This window comes from Ranitomeya imitator, chromosome 6, assembly GCF_032444005.1.
Source record: "Ranitomeya imitator isolate aRanImi1 chromosome 6, aRanImi1.pri, whole genome shotgun sequence".
Lineage (NCBI taxonomy): Eukaryota > Metazoa > Chordata > Amphibia > Anura > Dendrobatidae > Ranitomeya > Ranitomeya imitator.
This window is the reverse complement of record NC_091287.1, coordinates 287,071,337-287,090,666: the sequence shown is the minus strand read 5'-3', so window position 1 is coordinate 287,090,666 and position 19,330 is coordinate 287,071,337. Positions and strand designations below refer to the sequence as shown.

Sequence of the window (19,330 nt, the reverse complement as noted above, 5' to 3'; positions counted from 1 at the left end):
ACCCAGCAACCTATGAGAATTTTCTCATTGGCTGCTGGGTTTTGATTACTGTAACATGTCCAATTACAGTGATCAAAACCCCTAATATTTAATAAATATGGCAGCACTTGGGCTGTACCTCTCTCTTCTCTCCTTGTAGTTGTTCTAGGAGAGAAGAGAGAGAGACTACAGTTCAAGTGCTGCCCTGTCAGTTACAAATAACATATCATCTGCCTCCGCCAGCATCCAATTTACCCACCCCCGTTCTCCGTAATCCCTGCATCATCAGCAGAGGATTATAAAAAAAAGAAAAAAAAATTATAATTTTTTTTTTTTAATTTTTTAGGGTTAGGGTTAGGGTTAGGGTTAGGGGTAGGGTTAGGGTTAGGGTTAGGGTTAGTGGAGGAATTAGATAAAATGGCTCGCAGAACTTTTAGCGCGGAGCAAGCTTACAGCCTGCTTTGCTCCGGCAGCTCCGGCAGCGAAACAGATTCTGCCCCTGAAGCTGAGCAGCTTTCAGACAGTGATGACGACTCTTCCTCCACGGGATCCCCCAGCCCGGTGGTAGCGGGGTCGGTCGTCACTGCTGAAGCTTCAGAGGCAGGACCAAGTACCGCAGTCCCCCCACCGCTGTGGTATAATGACACCTCATTTTCTCCTCAAATTCCCCCTTTTTCTGCAGTCCCTGGAATAAAAGTAGATGTCGCCAATTTTACCCCCATTGATTTTTTTGAAATTTTCATTAGCCCCGAAGTCCTGCAATTAATCGTCCACCAAACTAACCTATATGCCCGGCAATATATTTCCCAAAAACCCACTGCCTTTCATTCCCGTTCCTGGATCCCCACAAATGTCCCCGAAATTAAAAAATTCTTAGGCCTCACCCTGAATATGGGTATAGTAAAAAAAACCACTCTCCGCTCTTACTGGGCAACAAAAGCTGTCCACTGCACCCCTGTATTTGCAGCCATCATGTCCCGAGCCCGTTACGAAGCCCTGATGAGATTCCTCCACTTCAGTGACAATTCCCAAGCTCTCCCAAGAACTGACCCCAACTACGATCGGCTATATAAATTAAGACCCCTAATTTCCCTCCTAAAAACTTCCTTTCTAATTTCCTATACCCCAGAGCAAAATGTGGCAGTCGACGAGTCCTTGATGAGCTACAAGGGCCGTCTGTCATTCCGCCAATTTATTCCCTCCAAGAGAGCCAAATATGGCGTAAAATTATATAAAGCTTGCGAGAGCTCATCAGGGTACACGTCCACCTTCCTAATTTATGAAGGTAGGGACCGCCAAATAAACCCCCCAAACTGCCCCCAGACAATTGGTATCCCAGGCAAAATTGTCTGGGAGCTAATGACGCCCTTTCTCAATCAAGGGTACCACGTGTACACAGATAATTATTACACTAGCATCCCCCTATACAAATCCCTCCATGCTGCAAATACAGGGGCCTGTGGGACAGTGAGGAAAAACAGAGTGGGGTTTCCGTCACAGTTGGTGTCCAGACGTTTGGAGAGGGGGGCGTCATTTTCATTTGCAAGCGACCAACTACTTGCAGTGAAGTGGAAAGACAGGAAGGACGTCTATATGCTTTCCACACTGCATACGGACACCACTGTGACGGTCAGAGAGATGGGTGCCACCAGGGACAAAGAAAAACCTGTCTGCGTCACAGACTATAACAACCATATGGGTGGCGTAGACCTGTCAGACCAGGTTCTGCAACCATACCTGGTCAAGAGGAAGACCAGGGCGTGGTATAAAAAGGTGGGAATCTATCTAATTCAGACTGCCACCTACAACAGCTTTGTCCTATATAAAAAATCTCAAGGACCGCTAACTTTCCTGCACTTTCAGGAGAAAGTAGTAGAGAGCCTCATATTTGAGTCCATGGCACCGGGGGAAGCCTTCGACTCTGAGGATTCCCGGAGACTGTCAGAACGCCATTTTCCTCACCCTGTCCCTGTCACTCCCACCCAAAGGTATCCTCAAAAAAGGTGCCGAGTTTGCAGAAAGCATGGCAGGCGGAGTGATTCCCGATTCTATTGCCCCACATGCCCATCCCAACCAGGCCTTTGTATCTCCCCCTGTTTTGAGACCTACCACACCACCTACAATTATTAGTTTGCTTTTTTTCAATAATTTTTATTTTCTGCTTAGTGGCCCCAGTAGTACAATTTGAAACAATTGATAAATAATATTTTAATTAGTAGATCCCATTTTACCCCATTTCACAATTAATTCCAGAACTTGATCAATCCCATACCAAACTACTATCCCAACAAATTCTCGTCCACGTACCCACGTCTGTACGCTCTAGAGTGTGGACCCCGCAAATGTTCTTGCAAAGTCAGGTCATCTGAAAATTCTACGACTCGATCAATCCCATACCAAACTACTATCCCAACAAATTCTCATCCACGTACCCACGTCTGTACGCTATAGAGTGTGGACCCCACAAATGTTCTTGCAAAGTCAGGTCATCTGAAAATTCTACGACTCGATCAATCCCATACCAAACTACTATCCCAACAAATTCTCATCCACGTACCCACGTCTGTACGCTCTAGAGTGTGGACCCCACAAATGTTCTTGCAAAGTCAGGTCATCTGAAAATTCTACGACTCGATCAATCCCATACCAAACTACTATCCCAACAAATTCTCATCCACGTACCCACGTCTGTACGCTCTAGAGTGTGGACCCCACAAATGTTCTTGCAAAGTCACGTCATCTGAAAATTCTACGACTCGATCAATCCCATACCAAACTACTATTCCAACAAATTCTCGTCCACGTACCTATGTCAATAAGCGTTAGAATGTGGACCCCAGAAATGATCATGAAAAGTGAGATTATCTGAAAATGAATTCTAGGACTTGATTACTCACAAACATTTTTGACCATTTATCTAACTTTGACTGTTTTTATAACTGTCTTGCTACACAAAACTTTGGCTTCCATTTATATTACTTATATTTATGTTGATGATACGGGCATGATCATTTTATTGTAGGATTTCTAAAAAATGAGGAAGTTCCGTACTTATACACTATGGGCTTTACTTTATGGTTCTTGCCGAACCTCTGGTACCAGACAATACTTTCTATAGAGAACTGGTTGTTTTGTGCATATAGCGGTTCTGACCTTGGCGGGTGGGAGCTTGCTATGGTGTACCACGTCTATTGGCACATTCGTCTCTCATATAGGGATTGATGGAGCTAAAAGGACGTTGTACGACCAGTCTCTGAAAGTGTCTGCCATTCTAGCCCTGATGGTGTTCTTTCATCTTTGGAACAAACTCCGCTTTGCCACATAGTTGGCTGCATTTTCCTACACATTTTGCCCTTCATTCCAGTACAGTTTATTCTTCCTGCTACAATATACGCAAATGCGGGACAACTGTTTTGTTAGCAACACCAATTTTATAGTCAGCCATTGTGTTTTAGGAGCATGCCTCCCTCTGTGAGTAATAATTCCTGGAAGGATTTTCTTTTTTGCTCAATGTCTCTAGAAGCTTTGAATGGGTCCTGGATCTTCAATTTCAAATAAAGCCAAATTTGTCACATTGTGCCCCTTTCTGTCCAAGCCCTGCCATTTGTCCAAACAGAACTTTTTTACTACATATGGGATATCGCTGCGCTCATAATAAAGTGGGTAAAGAATTGTGGGGTCCACTTTTTGATGTTATTTCTGAAAAAGTGAGACATTCAAGTCTAAAACAAGATTCTCGTGGAAAAAAATGAATTTTTTCAATATGACGACCTAATGTTATCAAACTCTGTGTCATACATGTGGGTTCAAATTGCTCAATATACCCCTGATTAAAATCTTTGAGGGGTGTAGTTTCCAAAACGGGGTCAGTTGTGGGGGGTTTCTGCTGTTAGGCACATCTACAAACCCAAAATGGCGTCCGCTCTCACAATTAAGAGATTAAAAAGTCAAACGGCGCGCCTTCCCTTCCAAGCTCCGCAGTGCGCTCAAACAGAGGTTTACCCCCACATACGGGGTATCGACATACTCAGGACAAATTGCACAACAACATTTGGGGTCCATTTTGTCTTGCTACCCTTAGGAAAATAAAAAATTGGGGGTGAAAAGATCATTTTTGTGAAAAAAAAATTATTTTTAATTTTTTTGGCTCTACGTTATAAACTTGTGTGAAGCACTTGGGGGTTCAAAGTGTTGACCACACACCTAGATAAGTTCCTTAGGGGGTCTAGTTTCCAAAATGGTGTCACTTGTGGGGGGTTTCCACTGTTTAGGCACATCAGGGGCTCTCCAAACGCGACATGGTGTCCGATCTCAATTCCAGAGAATTCTATGTTGAAAAAGTCAAACGGCGCTCCTTCCCTTCTGAGCTCTACTGTGCACCCAAACAGAGGTTTACCCCCACATACGGGGTATCGACATACTCAGGACAAATTGCACAACAACTTTTGGGGTCCATTTTGTCTTGCTACCCTTGGGAAAATAAAAAATTGGGGGTGAAAAGGTCATTTTTGTGAAAAAAAAATGATTTTAATTTTTTCGGCTCTACGTTATAAACTTGTGTGAAGCACTTGGGGGTTCAAAGTGTTGACCACACACCTAGATAAGTTCCTTAGGGGGTCTAGTTTCCAAAATGGTGTCACTTGTGGGGGGTTTCCACTGTTTAGGCACATCAGGGGCTCTCCAAACGCGACATGGTGTCCGATCTCAATTCCAGATAATTCTATGTTGAAAAAGTCAAACGGCGCTCCTTCCCTTCTGAGCTCTACTGTGCACCCAAACAGAGGTTTACCCCCACATACGGGGTATCGACATACTCAGGACAAATTGCACAACAACTTTTGGGGTCCATTTTGTCTTGCTACCCTTGGGAAAATAAAAAATTGGGGGTGAAAAAATCATTTTTGTGAAAAAAAATGATTTTTAATTTTTTTGGCTCTACGTTATAAACTTGTGTGAAGCACTTGGGGGTTCAAAGTGTTGACCACACACCTAGATATGTTCCTTAGGGGGTCTAGTTTCCAAAATGGGGTCACTTGTGGGGGGTTTCCACTGTTTAGGCACATCAGGGGCTCTCCAAACGCGACATGGTGTCCGATCTCAATTCCAGAGAATTCTATGTTGAAAAAGTCAAACGGCGCTCCTTCCCTTCTGAGCTCTACTGTGCACCCAAACAGAGGTTTACCCCCACATACGGGGTATCGACATACTCAGGACAAATTGCACAACAACTTTTGGGGTCCATTTTGTCTTGCTACCCTTGGGAAAATAAAAAATTGGGGGTGAAAAGATCATTTTTGTGAAAAAAAAATGATTTTTGATTTTTTCGGCTCTATGTTATAAACTTGTGTGAAGCACTTGGGGGTTCAAAGTGTTGACCACACACCTAGATAAGTTCCTTAGGGGGTCTAGTTTCCAAAATGGTGTCACTTGTGGGGGGTTTCCACTGTTTAGGCACATCAGCGGCTCTCCAAACGCGACATGGTGTCCGATCTCAATTCCAGGGAATTCTATGTTGAAAAAGCCAAATGGCGCTCCTTCCCTCCTGAGCTCTACTGTGCACCCAAACAGTGGTCCCTCCCCACATATGGGGTATGGGCATTCTCCGGACAAATTGCACAACAAATTATGTGGTTCATTTTCTTTTTTTACACATGTGAAAATAAAAAAAATTGGTTCTGAAGCAAAATATTTGTGAAAAAAAGTAAAATGTTCATTTTTTCCTTCCACATTGCTTCAGTTCCTGTGCAGCAACTGAAGGGTTAATAAACTTCTTGAATGTGGTTTTGCGCACCTTGAGGGGTGCTGTTTTTAGAATGGTGTCAATTTTGGGCATTTTCTGCTACATAGACCCCTCAAACTGACTTCAAATGTGAGGTGGTCCCTAAAAAAAATGGTTTTGTAAATTTTGCTGTAAAAATAAGAAATTGCTGGTCAAATTTTAACCCTTATAACTCCATAATAATTTTTTTTTTTTTCCAAAATTGTGCTGATGTAAAGTAGACATATGGGAAATGTTATTTATTGACCATTTTGTGTGACATATCTCTTTGATGTAAGGGAATAAAAATTCAAATTTTGAAAATTGCAAAATTTTCAAAATTTTCGCCATATTTCCGTCTTTTTAATAAATAAAAGCAAGTAATATCAAATAAATGTTACCACTAACATGAAGTACAATATGTCACGAAAAAACAATCTCAGAATCAGCGGGATCCGTTGAAGCGTTCCAGAGTTATAACCTCATAAAGTGACAGTGGTCAGAATTGTAAAAATTGGCCTGGTCATTAAGTACCAAATTGGCTCTGTCACTAAGGGGTTAAATTATTCTGATAGAGTATTGTGCTATAATTTGTGCACAACCCCAAAATATAATTTCTATGTGTAGAGAAACATTGGTATATTTAGTAATTTGGCCATTGTACGCCTGGGACCAATGCATAATTATTTTGTTGTTGATTGTCATGCGAATGGCATGTTCTCCATCAGTGCAGAACTCATATTTCTACTTGTAATCTGGAAAGGTCATTAAATGGAACATGTGAGCAAAAATGGTATTTACCGGCAGATATTGTGGTAATCTGCAGGTAAAACCTTTTTATACATATGTGCCAGTCTAATTGGAAGTGTGGCTGCAGGGAGAAAATTAAGTTTTATTCTCCCAGCAGCCGCTCACTTCCAGGATGCACTGAGGGCTGTGAGCAGTCAGCACTCAGCACACAATAACCAGGTTACTGGAAGGGAGTGTCTGCAAGGAGAATGTAACTTCATTTGCTCACTGCAGCCTCACTGCTGGATAGTCTGTTTTGTACACATATGTTTAAAAAGGTATTTACCACTATTTTGTGGATCAATAGATTTTTTTTTTTGCTGTAAGTTTTTTTTCTAGTCATCGACTAGTTAAAAATAATGTACTTTTAATATATTTGAATAAGGAATGTATCAGTTGGTTTAATTTCCTGCCTGGAAGGTGCCTAACATTCCTTCCTATTATTTCCATTTTACAAGCAGAATTAATCAAATATTAACACTACATAGCAGAAAAAGCTGCATGCTTGTATTCTGATTATGTAATGTTGTCAAAGGCAGCTGTGATGTTACAACAATCCACATAAATATACAATTGCAGTCAAAATGAATTGTCCCCCATTGCAAAGTAGATAAATCCCATTACTCAAGTGGAATGAGCTAAGCTCAAACATCTTTAAGGGGCCAAATTGTGATGCTTTGGTGATTCGGTCAACGCATCTTCAAAATGACAAGTTTTGTTTGGTGTTCCCAGTATGTAGTACTGAACGAGCGAGCTCAAATAAGGTGTTATCTGAGACCGCTCGTGTGGTAATAGAGCATCTCCGGTGTGCTGGAATGCAATGTTGCATAATACATGCCTGCCGCGAGACATAGCATCATAGAATGTTAGAGTTGGAAGGGATCTCAAGGGTCATCATGTCCAATCCCCTGCTTAATGTAGGATTCTATAAACTATCTAAGGCAGATGTCTGTCCAGCCTCTGTTTGAATACTTTCATTACAGAGGAACTCACTACCTCTCACCTCTTGTGGCAGCCTTTTCCACTCATTGGTCACCCTCACTGCAAAAACGTTTTTTCTAACATCTAATCTGTATCTTCTCCTTTTCAGTTTAATTCCATTTTTTCATGTTTACATGTGCAATGCAGAATAAGGATGGTCCTGTAACAGCTTGTCCCTCCCCCAGCCTGTGTCCCTGGACTGCCATGTAATCAGGCTGGAGTCAACAACTACTAGGGGGGAGCCCTCTGCCATGGAGGGGTGGATCCCAGGACACAGAACAATAGACTCATGTGTTGGCTGATTCAATTGTGTGGTGACTTGGGAAGGGTTGGGATCTTAGGGTACCGTCACACAGTGGCATTTTGATCGCTACGACGGCACGATTTGTGACGTTCCAGCGATATATCCGTGACATTCCAGCGATCTCGCTGTGTCTGACACGCTCCTGCGATCAGGGACCCCGCTGAGAATCGTACGTCGTAGCAGATCGTTTGAAACTTTCTTTCGTCGTCTAGTGTCCCGCTGTGGCGGCATGATCGCATGGTGTAACAAAGGTGTGCACGATATTGTATACGATGTGCGCATAGTAACCAACGGCTTCTACATCGCACATACGTCATGAAATTATCGCTCCAGCGTCGTACATTGCAAAGTGTGACAGCAGTTTACGACGCTGGAGCGATATTGTTACAATGCTGGAGCGTCACGGATCGTGCCGCCGTAGCGATCAAAATGCCACTGTGTGACGGTACCCTTAGGCTGAGGCAAGATCCCTGTGACTGTGTGTATTGTTGGAAGCTGCCATGTGGGATTGTGTTGTGCTCTTATCTGCTGGATCTATTGAATTCACTCAAGGACTATTGCTATTTCCCTGTCGTCGGATTGCCAGGTGGCGCCCTCAGATCTACTCCCTTTCTGTGGACTCATTGTGGACTCATTGTGGACGCTGCAGAATTACTTTCATTTGTGTTGTCCCAGTTTCCCATTCCAATAAATCTTGTTGGATTGTTTATCGGCCTGGTGTCTCTTTCTGCTCTGTCGCATACCCCGCCACAGGTCCCACTACACTGTGACATCTCTTCAGATATTTGTAGACAGTTATTAAGTCTCCTATTAGCCTTCTTTTTTGGAAGCTAATCATTCCCAGATCCTTTAATAATTCCTCGTAAGTAGTGTTGAGCATTCCGATACCGCAAGTATCGGGTATCGGCCGATACTTGCGGTATCGGAATTCCGATACCGAGATCCGATACTTTTGTGGTATCGGGTATCGGTATCGGATCCGTAGTGAGGTGTAAAATAAAGAATTAAAATAAAAAATATTGATATATTCACCTCTCCGGCGTCCCCTGGACATCACCGCGGGTAACCGGCAGGCTTCTTTGTTTAAAATGAGCGCGTTTAGGACCTGAGGAATGACGTCGCGGCTTCTGAGTGGTCGCGTGCCGCCCATGTGACCGCCACGCGACCAATCAGAAGCCGCGAAGTCATTCCTCAGGTCCTAAATTCCTAGAATGAGGAGTTTAGTGCCTGAGAATGACGTCGCGGCGTCTGATTGGTCGCGTGGCGGTCACATGGGCGGCACGCGACCAATCAGAAGCCGCGACGTCATTCTCAGGCACTAAACTCCTCATTCTAGGAATTTAGGACCTGAGGAATGACGTCGCGGCTTCTGATTGGTCGCGTGGCGGTCACATGGGCGGCACGCGACCAATCAGAAGCCGCGATGTCATTCCTCAGGTCCTAAACGCGCTCATTTTAAACAAAGAAGCCTGCCGGTTACCCGCGGTGATGTCCAGGGGCCGCCGGAGAGGTGAATATATCAATATTTTTTATTTTAATTCTTTATTTTACACATTAATATGGATCCCAGGGCCTGAAGGAGAGTTTCCTCTCCTTCAGACCCTGGGAACCATCAGGATGCCTTCCGATACTTGGTGTCCCATTGACTTGTATTGGTATCGTATATCGGTATCGGCGATATCCGATACTTTTCGGGTATCGGCCGATACTATCCGATACCGATACTTTCAAGTATCGGACGGTATCGCTCAACACTACTCGTAAGACATAGTTTGCAGTCCACTCACCATCCTGGTAGCTCTTCTGTGAGCTTACTCCAGTTTTTGAATGTCCTTTTTAAAATTTGATGCCCAGAACTGGACACATTATTCCAGATGCGACGTGACCAAGGGTGGATAATTATTTCACATGATCTAGACTCTGTGCAAAGCAAATTTTCATTTTTCTTGCCTAGCTGCCCAGATGTAGAATCTTGCATTTCTTCCCGTTAAATCTCATTCCATTAGTCGCTGTTCATTGTTCAAGTTTATCGAAATACTTCTGAATCCTTTTTCTGTCTTCTCTAGTGTTAGTTATCCCTCCTATTTGCATTGTCTGCAAATTTGACCAGTTTACCTTCAGTCCCCTTATCTAGATTATTTTTAAAAATGTTGAACAAAACTGGTTCCTGGACAGAGCCTTGTGGTACCCCCTTGAAACACTCTTCCAATTGGCTGTGCAATCATTTATTACCACTCTTTGAGTGCGATCACTGAGCCAGTTATGAATCCACCTAGCTGTAGCCTTGTCAATCCCATACTTGGTGATTTTTTTAATAAGGATAGAAAGAGATACTTAATCACATACTTTGCTGAAGTCGATATATACAATATCTACCGCATTTTCCTGATGTACCCAGTCAGTTATTCCATCATAGAAGGAAACTAGATGAGTCTGGCATGACTTGTTTGCTACAAATCCCATGCTGGTTCCGGTTAATTAATAGTTAATGCATGTTAATTAGTGCTTATTGTAGCCTTAGCAACTCGAACATAGTAATTTGAGCACTCCGAAGATACTCTATTAGCACACGAACATGCTCGGATAACACTTTATACGAGCACACTCACTCATCACTAGTAAAAACCTTTTAAAAGTGGTTCAAGTAAGTACATTGGTGAACTAGCAAGACGGTCATGGGCATCTAGCACATGCTCACTTAGGGAGCAATTGTTTAAGAATGGAAAAGCATAACATAGAGTTCAAGATGTTTGGTTAGCCTCCAAATGCTCTAGATCATGTTCTAGTTAATTATTTATGCGGTGTAATAGGAAAAAAAAATCAAATTATTGAAAATCACCTCACAACCCACAGGACTTAACAGATAAGCTACTGTATTCTTCGTGCCAGCTACCACAGGATACCTTCTGTGGAGTCCATGGTGTGCCATAACTGGTGGTTTTAATGTGAAAACTACTTTATATGTTATGCATATGACTAACCCCTTTCTGCTCTCAGACGGAATATTACGCTTTGATGTGGGCTCTGGCGGTGAGCCAGTATCAAAGCTGGGACATGTCAGCTGTTTTGAACAGCTGACATGTGCCCGCAATTAGTGCAGGTGGAATCGCAATCTGCCTGTGCCTACTAACTAGTTAAATGCCGTTGTCAAAGTTTAACATCCAGCCGGAAATGCGTGCACAGGTGACCCTCGGGGTCATCAGCATGACAACCAGAGGTCTCCTTGAGACCTCTATGGTTGTTGATGCCAAATTGCTATGTGTGCCACCCAGTGGTTGGCGCTCATAGCAATGCTGTCATTCTACTACATAGAGGCGATCTGAGCATCGCCTCTATGTAGCAGAGGCAATCAAGTTGTAACAGCTTCTAGCCTCCCATGGAGGCTATTGAAGCATGGATGGCAAAAATAAAAAAAAGTTTTTAAAAATGTGAAAAAAAAAAAAAATATATAAAAGTTCAAATCACTCCCCTTTCGCCCCATTCAAAATAAAACAATAAAAAATAATCAAACCTGCACATATTTTGTATCGCCACTTTCAAAATCGCCTGATCTATTTAAAAAAAGGATTAACCTGATCGCTAAACGACGTAGAAATAAAAAAATTCAAAACGCCAGAATTACTTTTTTTGGTTGCCATGACATTGCATTAAAATGCAATAATGGGCGATCAAAAGAACGTATCTGCACCAAAATGGTATCATTAAAAACATCAGCTCGGCACGCAAAAATTAAGCCATCACCCAACCCAGATCACGAAAAATGGAGATGCTACGGGTATCAGAAATATACACAGTTTTTTTTTATTTTTTTAGCAAAGTTTGGAATTTGTTTCACCACTTAGATAAAAAAAAACCTAGACATGTTTGGTGTCTATGAACTTGTAATGATCTGGAGAATCATAATAGCAGGTCAGTTTTGGTATTTAGTGAACCTAGCAAAAAAGCCAAACTAAAAACAAGTGTGGGATTGCACTTTTTTTTGCAATTTCACGGCACTTGGAATTTTTTTCCTGTTTTCTCATACAAGACAGGGTAAAACCAATGATGTAGTTTAAAAGTACAACTCGTACTACAAAAAATAAGCATTCACATGGCCATATTGAAGGAAAAATATAAAAGCTATGGCTCTGGAAAAGAGGGGAGCGAAAAACAAAATCGCAAAAACGAAAATACTCCAGGTCATGAAGGGGTTAAAATATCCCAAACAAAACTTTTGACCTTTAGAAAAGCTTTTCAGTTCGGCATGGAAATATTCTGCAACTTTGCTAACTAACTTGAAAATTTTCAAAGTAAACATTCATGAAACTACTACCAGCAAATTAAATCTATTTAGTATTAAATGTTTGCTATAAAACACAAAAGTAGCCAGAAACCCCAGTCAAGTACAATTATATGATATAATGAGAAGCTATAAAGTTTCATTGATACATATTTTATCACAGCCCACATCTTATGCGATCTAATGATTTTGAACTTGTCTCCAGAGATTAGAGGACTGAAATCTATAATCACGGTTTCTTTTATGTTTATTTTTCATCACTGACACTGTTCTGATTGTAATTAACATCTTTTACAATGAAACATCAGTTAACCGTCACATCTACATATAAGAAAAGTAAAGATCTGTCAGTTTACAAAGTTATTCTTACAAACTTTGAAGGGCATACTAAGTGATGAATCAGTAAAGATGGCCCTGGAAATGCCTGCCATTACCAATAAATACATGTAGTTGATAAATATATGATCTCTCATGGTCCAACTGCTGAGCACCCCACTTATCAAATGACCGCAGAGATGAAACAGGTCAAAATAGAGGAGAAAACATGATAACCCACTAATAGTCGAAGGGCAACTGAAAAACATGGAAATAAATTTTGATTCCTACCTAATGCTGTCTGGACATTGACTTCTTTGCTCTAGGCTTTAATTTCTTCAACACTTTTGTCTGTAAAGAAAACAGTAACATATAGCAATAAAGTCATAATGTACATTTGCACTTACACAGTTTCCCTTTATTTCCACTAATCTACAATATAAATGATTACAGTATCGGCCATGACTGAACCTCCCATCATCAATGAATGTATGAAATTTGGGCTGTAAAACTGCTATATAGAGTATACTTATTAAATGACGGTACTTAGCACACACATTTCCCAATTCATGTGTGCCCATCGGTCACGTCAAGGTGACTATTCTCTGCTAGGGTGCTAAATCTAATATTCATCAAATATGCCTCTCCGGGCTAATAACCAACACATATAGGGGATCTCTTTGGCATATATATGGGATATATCACATATGGGATCCAAAATTCGTTAACAGTCTTAAGCTGATGGGAGCAGTGCTCAGTCAAATACCTAGAAGGTCACAGATAGCACGGATGCACACATGTAGGCACATTTATTCTGAAATTGAAACTATTGCTCATCCTGACAAAAGGGAAACGATGATAGCCTTTTGCAATAACCCTAGTTGCTCTACAAACTTCAATGTATAATGTAAACTGCAGATTTCATCAAATAGTTTGTACCAAAAATAGGGCAAAAGTTATAGCAGAAATTGACTCCAATCCTTGACTGGAGTACCTTTCAATCTCCAATGCACAGCAGTTGAAAGATACATCAAATTCTTTAACCCCTTAGTGACAGAGCCAATTTGGTACTTAATGACCAGGCCAATTTTTGCAATTCTGACCACTGTCACTTTATGAGGTTATAACTCTGGAACGCTTCAACGGATCCCGCTGATTCTGAGATTGTTTTTTCGTGACATATTGTACTTCATGTTAGTGGTAACATTTCTTCGATATTACTTGCGATTATTTATGAAAAAAATGGAAATATGGCGAAAATTTTTAAAATTTTGCAATTTTCAAACTTTGTATTTTTATGCCCTTAAATCAGAGAGATATGTCACGAAAAATAGTTAATAAATAACATTTCCCACATGTCTACTTTACATCAGCACAATTTTGGAAACAAAATTTTTTTTGGTAGGGAGTTATAAGGGTTAAAAGTTGACCAGCAATTTCTCATTTTTACAACACCATTTTTTTTTAGGGACCACATCACATTTGAAGTCATTTTGAGGGGTCTATATGATAGAAAATAATGAAGTGTGACACCATTCTAAAAACTACACCCCTCAAGGTTCTCAAAACCACATTCAAGAAGTTTATTAACCCTTTACGTGCTTCACAGGAACTGAAACAATGTGGAAGGAAAAAATGAACATTTAACTTTTTTTTGCAAACATCTTAATTCAGAACCATTTTTTTTATTTTCACAAGTGTAAAAACAGAAATGTAACCATAAATTTTGTTATGCAATTTCTCCTGAATACGCCAATACCCCATATGTGGGGGTAAACCACTTTTTGGGCGCACCGCAGAACTTAGAAGTGAAGGAGCGCCGTTTGACTTTTTCAATGCAGAATTGGCTGGAATTGAGATCGGACGCCATGTCACGTTTAGAAAGCCCCTGATGTGCCTAAACAGTGGAAACTCCCCACAAGTGACACCATTTTGGAAACGAGACCCCTTAAGGAACTTATCTAGATGTGTGGTGAGCACTTTGAACCCCCAAGTGCTTCACAGAAGTTTATAACGTAGAGCCGTGAAAAAAAAAAATCACATTTTTTCTACAAAAATGATCTTTTTGCCCACAAATTTTTATTTTCACAAGGGTAACAGGAGAAATTAGACCACAAAAGTTGTTGTGCAATTTCTCCTGAGTACGCTGATATCCAATATGTGGGGGTAAACCACTGTTAGGGCGCACCGCAGAGCTTGGAAGAGAAGGAGTGCCGTTTTACTTTTTCAATGTAGAATTGGCTGGAATTGAGATCAGACGCCATGTCGCGTTTGGAGAGCCCCTGATGTGCCTAAACAGTAGAAATCCCCCACAAGTGACCCCATTTTGGAAACTAGACCCCCCATGGAACTTATCTAGGTGTGTGGTGAGAACCTTGAATGCCCAAGTGCTTCACAGAAGTTTATAATGCAGAGCCGTGAAAATAAAAAATATTTTTTTTTTCCACAAAAAAGATTTTTTAGCCCCCAAGTTTTTATTTTCACAAGGGTAACAAGACAAATTGGACGACTAAAGTTATTGTCCAATTTGTCCTGAGTATGCTGGTACCCCATATGTGGGGGTAAACCACTGTTTGGGCGCACGGCAGAGCTCGGAAGGAAGGAGCGCCGTTTTGGAATGCAGACTTTGATCGAATGGTCTGCGGGTATTATGTTGCGTTTGCAGAGCCCCTGATGTACCTAACCAGTAGAAACCCTCCACAAGTGACCCCATTTTGGAAACTAGACCCCCCAAGGAACTTATCTAGATGTGTGGTGAGAACTTTGAATGCCCAAGTGCTTCACAGAAGTTTAGAATGCAGAGTCGTGAAAATAAAAAATATATTTTTTTCCACAAAAAAGATATTGTAGCCCCCAAGTTTTTATTTTCACAAGGGTAACAGGAGAAATTGGACTGCAATAGTTGTTGTCCAATTTATCCCGAGTACGCTGATGCGCCATATGTGGGGGTAAACCACTGTTTGGGCGCACGGCAGAGCTCGGAAGGGAAGGAGCGCCTTTTTGGAATGCAGACTTTGATAGAATGGTCTGTGGGCATTATGTTGCGATTGCAGAGCCCCTGATGTACCTAAACTGTAGTAACCCCCCACAAGTGACCCCATTTTGGAAACTAGACCCCCCAAGGAACTTATCTAGATGTGTGGTGAGAACTTTGAATGCCCAAGTGCTTCACAGAAGTTTAGAATGCAGAGTCGTGAAAATAAAAAATATTTTTTTTCACAAAAAAGATATTGTAGCCCCCAAGTTTTTATTTTCACAAGGGTAAAAAGAGAAATTGGACCCCAGAAGTTGTTGTCCAATTTATCCTGAGTACGCTGATGCCCCATATGTGGGGGTAACCCACTGTTTGGGCGCACGGCAGAGCTCAGAAGGGAGGGAGCACCATTTGACTTTTTGAGCGCAAAATTGGCTGTCGTGTTTGGAGACCCCCTGATGTACCTAAACAGTGGAAACCCCCCAATTCTAGCTCCAACCCTAACCCCAACACCCCCTAACCCTAATCCCAACCTGATCCATAATCCTAATCACTAACCCTAACCATAATCACAACCCTTACCCCAAAACAACCCTAATGTTAACCCTAACCATAACCCTAATCAAAACCCTAAATCCAACACACCCCTAATCCTAATCTCAACCCTAACCTCAAACCTAACCCTAATCCCAATACACCCCTAATCCCAACCCTAACCTTAACCCTAATCCCAAACCTAACCCTAATCCCAAGCGTAACCCTAATGCCAACCCTAACCCTAATACCAACCCTAATCCAAACCCTAACCCTAATCCCAGCTCTAACCCTAACTTTAGCCCCAACCGTAGCCCTAACTTTAGCCCCAACCCTAACCCTAGCCCTAAAGCTACTTTCACACTTGCGTCGTTTGGCATTCCGTCGCAATCCGTCGTTTTGGACAAGAAATGGATCCTGCAAATGTGCCCGCAGGATGCGTTTTTTGCCCATAGACTTGTATTGCCGACGGATCGTGACGGATGGCCACACGTCGCGTCCGTCGTGCACTGGATCAGTTGTGTTTTGGCGGACCGTCGGCACAAAAAAAGTTCAATGAAATTTTTTTTGTACGTCGCATCCACCATTTCTGACCGCGCATGCGTGGCCGTAACTCCGCCCCCTCCTCCCCAGGACATAGATTGGGCAGCGGATGCGTTGAAAAACTACAGCTGCTGCCCACGTTGTGCACAATTTTCACAACGTGCGTCGGTATGTTGGGCCGACACATTGCGACGGCCCCGTACCGACGTAAGTGTGAAAGAAGCCTAACCCTAAATTAAGCCCCAACCCTAACCCTAAATTTAGCCCCAACCCTAACCCTAAATTTAGCCCCAACCCTAGCCCTAACCCTAGCCCTAACCCTAACCCTACCCCTAACCCTACCCCTACCCCTAACCCTATCCCTACCCCTACCCCTAACCCTACCCCTACCCCTAACCCTACCCCTAACCCTAACCCTACCCCTAACCCTAACCCTACCCCTAACCCTACCCCTAACCCTAACCCTACCCCTAACCATAACCCTAATTTTAGCCCCAACTGCTGTTCTACGGCCGGCAGATGGAGACAGATGGCGGGCGCACTGCGCATGCGCCCGCCATTTTCTTTCTGCCGGCGGCCAGGAGGAGCAGCAAGAGGATCCAGGGACACAGGTGAGTATTGTAGGGTCCCCGAATCCCCCTATTTCTCTGTCCGCTGATGTGCGATCACATCAGAGGACAGAGAATTACACTTTACTTTTTTTTTTTTTGCGGTCGCCGGTAAACAGTTAATTACCGGCGATCGCAAAACAGGGGTCGGTAAAACCGACCCCGATCATGCTCTTTGGGGTCTCGGCTACCCCCGGCAGCCAAGACCCCAAAGATTCTCGTGGGCCGGCCGGCGGGCGCACTGCGCATGCGCCCGCCATTTTGAAGATGGCGGCGCCCACCAGGAGACACGAGGAGCATCGGGGGAGATAGGTGAGTATTGGGGGGCTATCTGGGACCCCTTTTCTCTGTCCGTTTACCGGCGATCGCAAAAAAAAAAACGCGATCTCTTTTTAATTTCTCTGTCCTCCGATGTGATCGCACATCGGAGGACAGAGAAATTAAAAACAGATCGCGTTTTTTTTTTGCGATCGCCGGTAAACGGTTAATTACCAGCGATCGCAAATGCGGGGTGGGTTAAAAAAAACCCGAATCATGTTCTCTGGGGTCTCGGCTACCCCCGGCAGCTGAGACCCCGGAGAAAATCCGACTTTGGGGGGCGCTATTCACTTTTTCCACAGCGCCGTTAATTAACGGCGCTGTGGTTTAAGTACCCTTAGTGGCCGCCGTTAAAAGGCGTATCGGCGGTCGCTAAGGGGTTAAAGGGAATCTGTTGCCAGGTTTTTGATACCTTATGGGCAGAGTCACACTGCCGTATTTCTCCTGCGAGAATCGCATCGTAAACTTGTAGTCTCACTGGGGCAAGGTAACCGGTAGTGGACTCCAATCACTCACAGAACTCCTCTCCAGAGAGGCCAGAATTCTAAAGGCACTAGTGCCTGCCGTGAATTTAACCACACAATCTCGTCTTGTGAGAAGCCGGAATTCTAAAGGCACTGAGCCTGCCTGAGCACATAGAGCAGAGCCCACACTACCGTTACGTTCCTCACACACCAAACAAAAATGATCTTAGCGCACTGATGGGCGCGCCAAAGATCCTTTTATAGTTTCTGCTAATCTAACAGAACCTTGCCCACTGGCCAATCCGGTGCCAGACCTGGACTTGAGCATGTGACGGTTGAGCACCAATGAGAAGTCGTCCCACGAGCATTTTTAGTAGAGCAAAACCAGGACTTAGACTCAGGAGTGATTGCTCGCTGCAGTCAATTATTGGTTACTAAAGCAGAACCTGGGAAGGCAGCGGTAACCATGCTCACAGACTGATTCTAAGCAAGACACCGAGACTGATGACTTTGCTGAGCAGCATCCACTGCAGTCGGAACTGAATAGGAGACCGCAGAGGAAGATAAGGCTTGGGATCCATCCTGTGCAGAGGGAGAATCCCAGTGCCTAACACTGGAGCCCCACAACAATCAAACGTGATTCATCTATGGTATATATGCCCTTATGTCAGATATTTTTCCCTGTAAATCATTTACTTCTGCAGTAGTTCACTTTAGTCTGACACTTTAACCCTGAGGAAGGCAGACTCCAAGTGGAAATACATGTGGGGTTCTTTCCCCTATCTGATTACTTTCTACTATACAGGTGACCTTAAGCATTATTTTGATTTTATATTTTGCTCATTGGGACCACTGTTGATTGTGCTGGTAGTATCCTATATGTCATGTGCATCTTTGCCACATAACTCAAGTTATTGTGCCTTCAATGAATCTCCTGTATTTACGTGTACAGTCTATTCTGTCATTGAGAATCTGTTAGTAAGGTTCTGGCTTTCTTTTAATGACTTCCATTGAGATTCAGCACTTATCACATCAATATTTAAACATATGCTTATAGGCTGCTGCTTATACTGTTGGTACCCTGTTTATCATTTTATCAGATGGGATAGGCTTCAACTCTATTTTGGACCATTCTAGATAACTGTCAAGCAATGGGCTATTTTAAGTGTTTTAATGTATTCTTTTTTGGCTTATAATATTATTATTTATTGTTATAGCGCCATTTGTTCCATGGCGCTTTACATGTGAAAAGGGGTATACATAAAAAAATAACAAAAAATGAGAAAAGTAATCTTACAGAATACAAGTCACGACTGGTACAGGAGAGAGGACCCTGCGCGCGAGGGATCACAATCTACAAGGGTTGGGTGAGTATACAGTAAATGAGGGTAGAGCTGGTTGTGCAGTGGCTTGGTCAATCTGTGGTTACTGCAGGTTTTAGGCTTGTCGGAAGAGGCAGGTCTTCAGGTTCTTTTTGAAGGTTT

The 19,330-nt window shown here is 42.6% G+C and overlaps 1 protein-coding gene across 2 annotated transcripts in view; it reads right to left on the bottom strand.

The window, feature by feature from the left end:
* Positions 1-19,330, bottom strand: part of CDH20 (cadherin 20) — a 762,886-nt gene that overhangs the window by 528,940 nt on the left and 214,616 nt on the right. The window contains exon 2 of one of the 2 annotated variants that reach the window (XM_069730619.1): positions 12,697-12,756. The exons of the other annotated variant lie outside the window; for it this stretch is intronic. The gene's annotated coding sequence lies outside the window, so the exon portion shown is untranslated. The remainder of the gene's footprint in view (positions 1-12,696; positions 12,757-19,330) is intronic. 2 annotated transcript variants of the gene reach the window in all.